Genomic DNA, 12,023 nt, shown 5'->3' with positions numbered 1-12,023 from the left:
TGGGCGGGGCCGGTGGTAAGTCCCGCTTTCCCATTGGTCCTTTCATCCTAGCTCGTGTCCCCGCCCCTTTAGGTCAATGATATTTTTCACACTCCATTTCAGCTAATCGCCTTACGGTGTGGACTGAACCATCCCAGCACTTTGTGGGGGGAGCCCATTGTTCGTGTTCAGTCCGTACCCCATATATATTGGTAGAATGACTATTGGGGTACCTTGTAGTGTTGGAGTAGTCCATGTACAGTGAGGTGGGTGAGGTGACGTTGTGTTTGTGAGTCGCTCTGCTCCCCCTCTCTCCCCCCGCCGGGTGGTCGGCTCCGGGGGGCGGGGTTAGCGCTCAGTGCTGCGGCTTCTGCTGCTGGAGACGATGTTGCAGCGAGGACTTGCCCGGAGAAGTGCTGGAGCTGCGGCGCTGTGAGCACGGGCGGCCGGCGGGCGGGAGGGAGGAGCCGTCTCTTCCCCGGGATGCGGCTTAGAGGTAAGGCTCCGGCTGTGGCCCCGGCTCCCCCGCGGGGCCCCTCATTGGGAATGGCTGTGCTGTTACATCACTATTAACCCCTTCTGTCCCGCAGGGGGCGGTTAACCCTTACAGCTCCCACATGTCTCTCCCGTCACCCAGTATCCCGATGCCCCCACATGTCCCCAGTGGGGTGGGGGCTGCGGTACCGCAGCCTGTGTGTGTGCTGGAATGCGGTTCCCTGCGCTCCTCCTCAGCTTCATGTGACCTTGGGCTGCTGTGTGGCACCACAAGTCTCAGCATGTCCGGCAGCTCTGCGGATAGTGACTGCTGGGACCTACAGCCCCTGGGGTCACACACCTGCGGCATCATGTGACCTGCAGAGCATTGCACCTGCACCAACCTGCAGATCAGCCATAGAGGGCACAGGTGGGGGTCAGTGAGGGTGAGGGGCCCCGGCCGTGGGGGGCAGTGAGGGTGAGGGGCCACGGCCGTGGGGGTCAGTGAGGGTGAGGGGCCACGGCCGTGGGGGTCAGTGAGGGTGAGGGGCCACGGCTGTGGGGGGTCGGTGATGGTGAGGGGCCCCGGCCGTGGGGGGTCGGTGATGGTGAGGGGCCCCGGCCGTGGGGGTCAGTGAGGGTGAGGGGCCCCGGCCGTGGGGGTCAGTGAGGGTGAGGGGCCCCGGCCGTGGGGGGTCAGTGAGGGTGAGGGGCCCCGGCCGTGGGGGGTCAGTGAGGGTGAGGGGCCCCGGCCGTGGGGGGTCAGTGAGGGTGAGGGGCCCCGGCCGTGGAGGGCAGTGAGGGTGAGGGGCCACGGCCGTGGGGGGCAGTGAGGGGCCACGGCCGTGGGGGGCAGTGAGGGTGAGGGGCCACGGCCGTGGGGGGCAGTGAGGGGCCACGGCCGTGGGGGGCAGTGAGGGGCCACGGCCGTGGGGGGCAGTGAGGGTGAGGGGCCACGGCCGTGGGGGGCAGTGAGGGTGAGGGGCCACGGCCGTGGGGGGTCGGTGAGGGTGGGTGTCAGTGATGGTGATGGGCCACGGCCGTGGGGGTCGGTGATGGTGAGGGGCCACGGCCGGTCGGTGATGGTGAGGGGCCTTGTTGGTGGTGATTAGTAGTGGTGGCCCCTGGCTGATGATAATTTGGGGCCCGGTCTGTGGTGATCAGTTGCCCGGGCCGGTGCGGGGCCTGTAGTGTGTGGCAAGTGGAGGAGCCGTCCGCTCTTGTTTACCTCCTGCTCTGTGGGATTATTCTTCTCCTGGTCATGTGACGCTCGGATACATCAGCCGGATACTTGGGTTATACAGGAGCCTCAGTGCTGGGCCGCAGAGCTGACACTCCATCCTCCCCATCTCCCTCAGTGCTGGGCCGCAGAGCTGACACTCCATCCTCCCCATCTCCCTCAGTGCTGGGCCGCGGAGCTGACGCTCCATCCTCCCCATCTCCCTCAGTGCTGGGCCGCGGAGCCGGCGCTCCATCCTCCCCGGCGGTGCTGGGCCGCGGAGCCGGCGCTCCATCCTCCCCGGCGGTGCTGGGCCGCGGAGCCGGCGCTCCATCCTCCCCGGCGGTGCTGGGCCGCGGAGCCGGCGCTCCATCCTCCCCGGCGGTGCTGGGCCGCGGAGCCGGCGCTCCATCCTCCCCGGCGGTGCTGGCGCTCCATCCTCCCCGGCGGTGCTGGCGCTCCATCCTCCCCGGCGGTGCTGGGCCGCGGAGCTGGCGCTCCATCCTCCCCGGCGGTGCTGGGCCGCGGAGCCGGCGCTCCATCCTCCCCGGCGGTGCTGGGCCGCGGTGCTGGTGCTCCATCCTCCCCGGCGGTGCTGGCGCTCCATCCTCCCCGGCGGTGCTGGGCCGCGGAGCTGCCGCTCCATCCTCCCCGGCGGTGCTGGCGCTCCATCCTCCCCGGCGGTGCTGGGCCGCGGAGCCGGCGCTCCATCCTCCCCGGCGGTGCTGGCGCTCCATCCTCCCCGGCGGTGCTGGGCCGCGGAGCCGGCGCTCCATCCTCCCCGGCGGTGCTGGGCCGCGGAGCCGGCGCTCCATCCTCCCCGGCGGTGCTGGGCCGCGGAGCCGGCGCTCCATTCTCCCCGGCGGTGGGCGGTGCAGGCTTCTGGATGTAATGTATAATTCATGTTGCGGGGTCCTCGGGGGTCTGTGATTGGCGGCTCTCCCTGGCACTGAGGCGGCAGATTCCTTCTGTCACGGCTATTTATACCCAGAGCCTTGGCAGGAGCAGCACTGGGGGGTATGGTGGGGGGGGGCACGCTCCTCTGTACACGCTGCCGTTTGCTTTCGCCGGGATCGGTCTCATTCTCTCGTTATAAGACACCGTAACCGGCTTTGTGTGTTGTACAATGAGGATAAAGGAGGCTGAGGCCTATTCAGCCGGTCTGCTGCACCTGTGCTCCCAGGAGTGGCCCTGGGGAGGTCCCTGAGGATAACCCTCTATATACTGAGCTGCCCCCTAATCATGTGACCTGTGTATATCAGCCCATGGCTGTCCTGATACAGGTGCTGGGACCTCACGCCCCCTGGTGGCTGTGCTGCCGCTGCCTCGTTCTGCTTTCTCTTCTGTTTGTTCTTGTAAAAGCTTTCTGTGGTTTTCTGGTTGAATGATCTTGGGCCGTAATGAGACGTTCTGCATAGTCATGTGACCGGCCGTGCACCAGCACCAGGCGCCATATGAAGGTCGGTAAAGGCTCTGCCGGCTGCTGCTGCTCTTACTCATGTGAGTTGTCACCCAGCTTTCCAGGAACTGACATGGCTGAGGCTGTAGATTATATGGGGTGCTCTGTATACACAGGGTTGTCACAGCCCCGCCCGTCATATGGCTCACCTTGTGTAAAGGGCCTTCAAGGATTTGTTCACCTTGCTACTGTAGTGGAATCCCCAGCATGAAGTGTCATGGCGCCTGTCATCTCCAAGGAGCCTGGCGGTGTTACATTCACCTGTTACTGGCAGTATTGAGCCCCCTCCCTAGTGCACAGATATCTCATCCTCTACATCCCGGGGGGCAGGAGCGGTGTCCCCCCTCAGCAGTATATACATAGGGATATCCTTACCCTTACATGTCTGACCAGTCACAGGAGACACTTACTCCTCACTGCTGCGCCGCCAGATGATTCACAGTACATTAGTAAAAATTGTATATGGAGGGAAGGGGTTACTGATGCCCTGGGATTGGGAGCAGCCAGGAAGGGGTTACTGATGCGCTGGGATTGGGAGCAGCCAGGAAGGGGTTACTGATGCGCTGGGATTGTGAGCAGCCAGAAAGGGGTTACTGATGCCCTGGGATTGTGAGCAGCCAGGAAGGGGTTACTGATGCGCTGGGATTGGGAGCAGCCAGGAAGGGGTTACTGATGCGCTGGGATTGTGAGCAGCCAGAAAGGGGTTACTGATGCCCTGGGATTGTGAGCAGCCAGGAAGGGGTTACCGATGCGCTGGGATTGGGAGCAGCCAGGAAGGGGTTACTGATGCGCTGGGATTGGGAGCAGCCAGGAAGGGGTTACTGATGCGCTGGGATTGGGAGCAGCCAGGAAGGGGTTACTGATGCGCTGGGATTGGGAGCAGCCAGGAAGGGGTTACCGATGCGCTGGGATTGGGAGCAGCCAGGAAGGGGTTACCGATGCGCTGATGTTGGGAGCAGCCAGGAAGGGGTTACCGATGCGCTGATGTTGGGAGCAGCCAGGAAGGGGTTACTGATGCGCTGGGATTGGGAGCAGCCAGGAAGGGGTTACACTAAGCAGTGAGATGAGGAGAGGGAGCCTTGTGCTTCAGAGACAGTAAGGATCCTTATACCGCTGATATAACCTCTAGTATAGGGGGTGGCAGGACCCCACAGGTGGATGTTATATATACTGACTGCCGGGCTCCTGTGTGGTATATTTCGGGGTGTGGTGGTCTCCGGTTACTCGCCCCCTGCAGCTCACATCTGGGTCACTATTGGTCAGGGTGTAATGGATCTCCAGGGATGGAGGATCGGGTGACGCTGGGTAACCTCATCCCCCTGAGCTCACACAGCTCTGCCTTGCAGGACTCTGGGAGAGCCGGATGACCCGTGTGCAGGATCAGTAGTGATCAGACGTGTTCAGTGACTCATTGCCTTGTTGGTGGGGCGGCCGCCGCCTGTTGCCATGTGTTTTTCTCTCGTCACCGTTATATGGGAGTGCTGCTTCTCGGCTGGTCATGTGACCGGTGTGTATGGTTTATAACAGGCTGTGCGGTGTGTACAGAGGGTTCCTCTATGTATCACACACATGCACACTGAGCATGCACGTGCCCTCTTCCTACACCAGGGGTGGGGGAACCTTCAGCCACAAACTACAACTCCCATCATGCCTGGACAGCCATAGCATGCTGGGATTTGTAGTTTTGCAACAGCTGAAGGTCCCCCATCCCTGATCTGGACTCCTCTGTCCCTTCCAACCATGTACACAGAGTCCTCTATGTGTAACTTTGGGAGAGGACAAAGCGGCAGGGGGGTGTTTGTCCTCTGCTCTCTTATCTTACTCGAACGCTGCGCCATCTACCTGTACACCTGGTCACAACCCGGAACGGACATCTTTAAAGGGATTGTTCACCAAAAATTTTCTTTCAAATCAACTGGTGCCAGAAAGTTCCAGAGATTTGTAATTAACTTTTATCGAAAAATCCCCAGTCTTCCACTACTTATCAGCTGCTGTATGTCCTGCAGCAACTGATGTATTCTCCCAAGTCTGACACAGTGATCTCTGCTGCCACCTCTGTCCATGTCAGGAACTGTCCAGAGCAGCAGCAAATCCCCATAGAAAACCTCTCCTGCTCTGGACAGTTCCTGACATGGACAGAGGTGGCAGCAGAGAGCACTGTGTCACACTGGAGAGAATACACCACTTCCTGCAGGACATACAGCAGCTGTACTGGAAGATTGGAGATTTTTTTAATTGACGTAAATCTCTGGCACTTTTTGGCACCAGTTTTGAACAAATTTTTTTTTGGGTTGAACTACCGCTTTAACCCATAAAGTTCCTTCATTGTCCACCAATACAGAGAGGAAGCAATAGCACAGCGCCACCTAGCAGCTGACTGAAATGGCTTCCAGATCCTCCCGGTCACCTGACCACGTCGTCTTTCTCCTGCCGTTTCCCGCACTGTTTTCTTGCTCTGATTAAGTGATGGCAGAATGAGAAGTTTCCATGAATAATTTATCCGCTAAATGCGCGTCTTTCCTGTCCCGTCTTCCTGTCGGAGATGTTTCCTCATGTACGCAGCCATTCGTTTTGTTTCTGCGGGAGGCTGGATGACATTGACGGCTGCCATCCAGCTTTCTGAGAGCCGCAGTCCTCCCCACCTCTCCTATGGTTGTGACCTTATACTGGTGAAGCAGGGGGCTCAGGATGAACGGCACTGTAGATCCTTATAAATAGGGATGCAAAGGTATACACAGGGCTCTGATGTCATCACGTTCTATATCCTCGGGGGGGGGGGGGGGGGGGGATGGGCAGACATTGCTGAAGGGTTACTCAGTGCATCCTATTTGGAGTGTAGATGCAAAGTTGCAGGCGGGTAGATATCATCCCAGGTGTGGTGGTCTTCTGATACTGTCTGATGAAGTCTGGGGGACATTAATGTTTGCCCTCCATCCACTTTGATAAAGCCTCAGAGGCTTCTGGGATGGGGATGCCCTCATGCGACTTTGCATCTACCCTCCCAGTCTCTGCCTCTTTGTATCATTGTCTCTTCATAGCTACGTTTCAGGGCTGTATACTGAGGACGACGCCTTTCACACATCAGGGGATGGAGATCGATGAATAAAACGTCTTAATCGCAGAATAAATAGAGAAAACCGCATTTTCCTCCGTCTTCCAAAAAACCTAATCTTCCCGGCTTAGTTTAGTTTTCCTCCTTTAGTCATCTGGCTAATCCCGGTAATGGATGTATGGAGGACGCCGAAAGCTCCGCCCATCGTAAGCCGGGACCCTCCCATCTGAGATCACGGCTACACGCCAGCCATTGGGTCTGTTTTATCAATATTGTACTTGTTACCCATAGCAACCTATCACAGCGCAGCTTTCATTTCTTACACTGCTCGGTTACCCATAGCAACCAACCACAGCGCAGCTTTCATTTCTTACACTGCTCGGTTACCCATAGCAACCTATCACAGCGCAGCTTTCATTTCTTACACTGCTCGGTTACCCATAGCAACCTATCACAGCGCAGCTTTCATTTCTTACACTGCTCGGTTACCCATAGCAACCTATCACAGCGCAGTATACATTTTTTACACTACTCTGGCCAATTGAAAGCTTTGTTGTGATTGGTTGCTATGGGTAAGAACTAAGAAATGAAAGCTGTGCTGTGATTGGTTGTTGATAATTTTGCACCCTTGTCTGGTTTGGTTGCAGTCACTGCACCTCCCTTGATCCTATAGGAGGTTTGATGTGTGTGTGTGTGTATATATATATATAGTTTCTGTGCCACGCATATGCTGCTGTGTTACGGTCTATAATTACGCCAGAGACGTTAACCCCTCGGTGTCCAGGCGGGGCGGTCTCTGCAGGGGGTTGTGGGTTTGGCAGCAGCGCTCCATGTTCTTCAGGAGACAGATAATGGCCGGCCCCTCCCCCGCTGTGTTTATTATAGTCAGGCAGTGACACGCACCCACAGTCGATGGGCTAAAAATGACATAAATGGAAGGAGGATGAGGAGACGTCTCCGGAGGATAATCACCGCGGCCACACCACATGGCGGCATCACTGAGGAGGGGCAGGAAGTGTAAGGATGCCCGGGGTACAAGGGGAAAGCTGGGTGTCAGCCAGTATACCGCCATACTGGGGGTCATTGCCCAGGATACCACCGTACAGGGGGGGGAGGTCACCAGGGATACCACCACACTGGGGGTCCTCACCCAGTATACCCCCATACCACTTGATATAGTCAGTGCACAGCGCCCCCATCGGTGAAGACTGACACAGGTGCTGCAGCAGCTGGCTTATTACTGTACACTCATCCTTTCTATATAGAGTGATGTGCTTACCGCCCAGTGTCACCATGACCTCAGAGCACACCGCCATCCACCCTGGAATCCTCTACTCATCCTGACCAGTAACCCCTTCCTGGCCCTGACACACACCAACATTATCCAGGAGATATCCATAGGGAAACACAGTGACCCCAACCGCAGAGTAGTGAGTGCAGCTCTGGGGTATAATACAAGATGTAACTCAGGATCAGTAATGTATGTACACAGTGACCCCACCAGCAGAATAGTGAGCGCAGCTCTGGGGTATAATACAGGATGGAACTCAGGATCAGTAATGTATGTACACAGTGACCTCACCAGCAGAATAGTGAGCGCAGCTCTGGAGTATAATACATGATCAGTACAGGATCAGTAATGTATGTACACAGTGACCTCACCAGCAGAATAGTGAGTGCAGCTCTGGAGTATAATACAGGATCAGTACAGGATCAGTAATGTATGTACACAGTGACCCCACCAGCAGAATAGTGAGTGCAGCTCTGGGGTATAATACAGGATGGAACTCAGGATCAGTAATGTATGTACACAGTGACCTCACCAGCAGAATAGTGAGTGCAGCTCTGCAGTATAATACAGGATTTAACTCAGGATCAGTAATGTATGTACACAGTGACCCCACCAGCAGAATAGTGAGTGCAGCTCTGGGGTATAATACAGGATGTAACTCAGGATCAGTAATGTATGTACACAGTGACCCCACCAGCAGAATAGTGAGTGCAGCTCTGGGGTATAAGGGTAGCTTCACACTTACCGTATCGCTGCATATTTAACGCTGTGTTTTTATCGCTGCGTTTTTGGTGCGATTTTTACATGTGAGTTTTGATTTTCACATGAAAATCATGTGAAAATCAAAACTCGCATGTAAAAATCGCACCAAACACACAGTGATAAAAATGCAGCGTTAAATATACAGCGATACGGTAAGTGTGAAGCTACCCTTATACAGGATGTAGCTGGGTGGAGGGATCAGTATATGTGGTCACTGTGTAATCTGCTATAAAGGTCAGTAGTGCGGGGATCAGTGCGCTGTCCTCACCTCCGGGGTCCAGGACATGGAATCTATTGGTGTTACCTTCTAATCCTCCGGCCCCCAGCCCACTCTCACCCATAATCCCCAGCTTCTGACTGTGAATCAGTAGCAGGTAATCTGGTGTCGGATAGACGCAGCGTCACGGCAGCTGTGCAGGTGATGACAGCCGGGGATTATGACATCACGCTTCCCTCGCTGGGCTATAGCTCCATGTCACTGCTGGATTATCAGACTGTGAGGAGATGGGCGCCATCTATATGTGATTAATTCACCAGCCGGGGGTCCCAGCCTTACGGACTGTTAGTACTACCCCTTTAAAAGTAATCCGATATATTGTATACTGGGGTGGAGCAATCCCGGTGAGAGGTCATGAGACGGTCACATGTCTCCTATAGAAGGTTATGGCCACAGTCTCTTGTATGTGTTGTCGCTCAGTGTCGAAGACTATTTTGGGCACTTGGCAGCAGATCATGTAGCGGCCGGGGCCCAGGGAGCTGACATGGTCGCCACCGCTGATATAATAATACTAATAATAATAATACTACTACTAATAATACTAATAATAATACTAATACTAATAATAATAATAATTATTATTATTAGCGCACACAGATTCCGCAGCACTTCACATAGTTTTGCCAATTATTACTCCCTGTCCCCTATAGGGCTTACAATCTAAATTCACCAATCTGTATGTTTTGGGAGGAAACCGGAGTACCCGGAGGAAACCCACGCAAACACGGAGAGAACATACAAACTCTTTGCAGATGTTGCCCTTGGTGGAATTTGAACCCAGGACCTCAGTGCTGCAAGGCTACAGTGCTAACCACTGAGCCACCGTGCTGAACCAATAACTTTCTTGGGCCTCGCTGTGGCGCCTCCTGCCCTCGCTCTTGGGCCTCGCTGTGGCGCCTCCTGCCCTCGCTCTTGGGCCTCGCTGTGGCGCCTCCTGCCCTCGCTCTTGGGCCTCGCTGTGGCGCCTCCTGCCCTCGCTCTTGGGCCTCGCTGTGGCGCCTCCTGCCCTCGCTCTTGGGCCTCGCTGTGGCGCCTCCTGCCCTCGCTCTTGGGCCTCGCTGTGGCGCCTCCTGCCCTCGCTCTTGGGCCTCGCTGTGGCGCCTCCTGCCCTCGCTCTTGGGCCTCGCTGTGGCGCCTCCTGCCCTCGCTCTTGGGCCTCGCTGTGGCGCCTCCTGCCCTCGCTCTTGGGCCTCGCTGTGGCGCCTCCTGCCCTCGCTCTTGGGCCTCGCTGTGGCGCCTCCTGCCCTCGCTCTTGGGCCTCGCTGTGGCGCCTCCTGCCCTCGCTCTTGGGCCTCGCTGTGGCGCCTCCTGCCCTCGCTCTTGGGCCTCGCTGTGGCGCCTCCTGCCCTCGCTCTTGGGCCTCGCTGTGGCGCCTCCTGCCCTCGCTCTTGGGCCTCGCTGTGGCGCCTCCTGCCCTCGCTCTTGGGCCACGCTGTGGCGCCTCCTGCCCTCGCTCTTGGGCCTCGCTGTGGCGCCTCCTGCCCCCGCTCTTGGGCCTCGGTTTGGCGCCTCCTGCCCTCGCTCTTGGGCCTCGCTGTGGCGCCTCCTGCCCTCGCTCTTGGGCCTCGCTGTGGCGCCTCCTGCCCTCGCTCTTGGGCCTCGCTGTGGCGCCTCCTGCCCTCGCTCTTGGGCCTCGCTGTGGCGCCTCCTGCCCTCGCTCTTGGGCCTCGCTGTGGCGCCTCCTGCCCTCGCTCTTGGGCCTCGCTGTGGCGCCTCCTGCCCTCGCTCTTGGGCCTCGCTGTGGCGCCTCCTGCCCTCGCTCTTGGGCCTCGCTGTGGCGCCTCCTGCCCTCGCTCTTGGGCCTCGCTGTGGCGCCTCCTGCCCCCGCTCTTGGGCCTCGCTGTGGCGCCTCCTGCCCTCGCTCTTGGGCCTCGGTTTGGCGCCTCCTGCCCCCGCTCCTGGGCCTCGGTTTGGCGCCTCCTGCCCCCGCTCTTGGGCCTCGGTTTGGCGCCTCCTGCCCCCGCTCTTGGGCCTCGGTGTCGCGCCTCCTGCCCCCGCTCTTGGGCCTCGGTGTCGCGCCTCCTGCCCCCGCTCTTGGGCCTCGGTGTCGCGCCTCCTGCCCCCGCTCTTGGGCCTCGGTGTCTCGCCTCCTGCCCTCGCTCTTGGGCCCCGGTGTCGCGGTTACGTGGTTGCATACTTCTCCGGTCCCGTCATGTCTCTCTCGCTCGCATCGGCCTGTCTGGTTGTTGTAGTTTCGGCACTCTCTTCCTGTCACAGCTCGTGCTGCCTCCTGCTCGTTGTAACTTGTTGTGTGTAAGGAAAATGTCAGATTTCTAGTAATTCTGAGGTCCCTGGTCCCACCCAATCTTCAGAAGATATGCGGCCTCACCCAGCTGATGACAATATGGCTGCCACAAGACTCGTCATCTGGCTGTCTGAGGGCCCTGAGCGGCAGGTCCACCTTGTTATGGCCGATACAGGGCACTCGTCCCACTATTTTACCACATGTACATGCAGTCAGCTCTACATGACTGTCACTGTAATGGTGGCCATGTTGGCTGTCACGAGGCCGGTCACTATGGACGCTACAGTGTAGGGCTGGGCGATATGGCCAAAAAATAAAATCTCGATTTTTTTAAAAAATTTTGGACGATTCTCGATTTAAATCTCGATTTTTTTTGTTTTTGCTAAATAAATAGGACATTTTTCTCCCTGCAGCATCAGATACGATTTTATTGACGTTTGAGACAACTATATTGTTTCCCAGTGTAACAGTGCTCCTCCTGTGCCCCCATGTAGTAGACAAACACATTGTGTGCCCCATATAAGTAGTTTTCCCAAATATGTGCCCTATGTACTCTGTGCCCCCATATAGTATAGGCGATCTTCTTTGTGCCTTCATCTAGGTAGGGAGTAGTAGTGAGGGTATAGTGGATAAGGGGTGTAATAGTACAGGTAAAGATGAGGAGTGTGGTAGTAGTACGGGTATAGATGATGGGTGTAGTAGTACTACTGAGGGGGTATGGGGTGGACTGGGGGTCACTGAGTGGGTATGGGGCAGGCTGGGGGTCACTGAGGGGTATGAGGCAGGCTGGGGGTCACTGAGGGGTATGAAGCAGGCTAAGGGTCACTGAGGGGTATGGGGCAGGCTGGGGGTCACTGAGGGGTATGAGGCAGGCTGGGGGTCACTGAGGGGTATGAGGCAGGCTGGGGGTCACTCAGGGGTATGGGGCAGCTGAGGGGACACTGAGGGGTATGGGGCAGGCTGGGGGTCACTGAGGGGTATGGGGCAGGCTGGGGGTCACTGAGGGGTATGGGGCAGCTGAGGGGACACTGAGGGGTATGGGGCAGGCTGGGGGTCACTGAGGGGTATGGGGCAGGCTGGGGGTCACTGAGGGGTATGGGGCAGGCTGGGGGTCACTGAGGGATATGAAGCCGGCTGGGGGTCACTCAGGGGTATGGGGCAGCTGAGGGGGTATGGGGCAGCTGAGGGGGTATGGGGCAGCTGTGGGGACACTGAGGGGGTATGGGGCAGCTGAGGGGACACTGAGGGGGTATGGGGCAGCTGAG

General features: G+C 57.6%; 1 protein-coding gene across 16 annotated transcripts in view; it reads left to right on the top strand.

The window, feature by feature from the left end:
- Positions 1-12,023, top strand: part of MICAL3 (microtubule associated monooxygenase, calponin and LIM domain containing 3) — an 80,499-nt gene that overhangs the window by 9,156 nt on the left and 59,320 nt on the right. For 15 of the 16 annotated variants that reach the window (XM_069964375.1, XM_069964313.1, XM_069964334.1 and 12 more), the window contains exon 1: positions 368-475. The exons of the other annotated variant lie outside the window; for it this stretch is intronic. The gene's annotated coding sequence lies outside the window, so the exon portion shown is untranslated. Of the gene's footprint in view, positions 1-367; positions 476-12,023 lie in introns of those variants that run through there. 16 annotated transcript variants of the gene reach the window in all.

The sequence above is a fragment of the Dendropsophus ebraccatus genome, chromosome 1 (genome assembly GCF_027789765.1).
Source record: "Dendropsophus ebraccatus isolate aDenEbr1 chromosome 1, aDenEbr1.pat, whole genome shotgun sequence".
Classification (NCBI taxonomy): Eukaryota; Metazoa; Chordata; class Amphibia; order Anura; family Hylidae; genus Dendropsophus; species Dendropsophus ebraccatus.
This window is presented reverse-complemented; position numbering and strand designations above follow the sequence as displayed.